Source organism: Pteropus vampyrus, unplaced genomic scaffold (genome assembly GCF_000151845.1).
Source record: "Pteropus vampyrus isolate Shadow unplaced genomic scaffold, Pvam_2.0 Scaffold138, whole genome shotgun sequence".
NCBI lineage: Eukaryota > Metazoa > Chordata > Mammalia > Chiroptera > Pteropodidae > Pteropus > Pteropus vampyrus.
This window is the reverse complement of record NW_011888919.1, coordinates 382,093-382,586: the sequence shown is the minus strand read 5'-3', so window position 1 is coordinate 382,586 and position 494 is coordinate 382,093.

Genomic DNA, 494 nt, shown 5'->3' with positions numbered 1-494 from the left:
GCCCGCAGGGCCCGCCTGCCCTTCGGACCTGCCCGTGACCGCCCCAGCCCAGCCGTCCCCGCGTCGGCCCCTACCTCCCGACCCGTTGGGATCTCGGTGTCTGCCTTGCTCCCTCCCCCTTCTGCCACTCCGCTACCAGTTCGCCCCCCCCCCTTTCCGCCTTCGCCCCTCTGGACTCTGCAGTGCTCGTGGGACCCACCTCCTCAGCGACCCTTCTGCATCCCTTAATTCCGGACCCCCATTTGGAGATCGTGACCCCTCTGTCTCCTCAGCGCCTCCACTCTCATCACCCTGCGAACCTGTCCCCTTCTTTGACCTATCTCCTCTCAGAATCTCTTGCATCACCAGGAGCTGTCCCTCTAGGACCTGCGGTTCCACCTGCTCGGAGACCCTTCTGAGACTGTTCGTCTAGGCACTGCCGGCCCAGGCTTTCTCCTTGGACTTCGTTCCCTCTCGCTCTTGGCCCCGTTGCCCACTCACAGCACCTGCTGCAC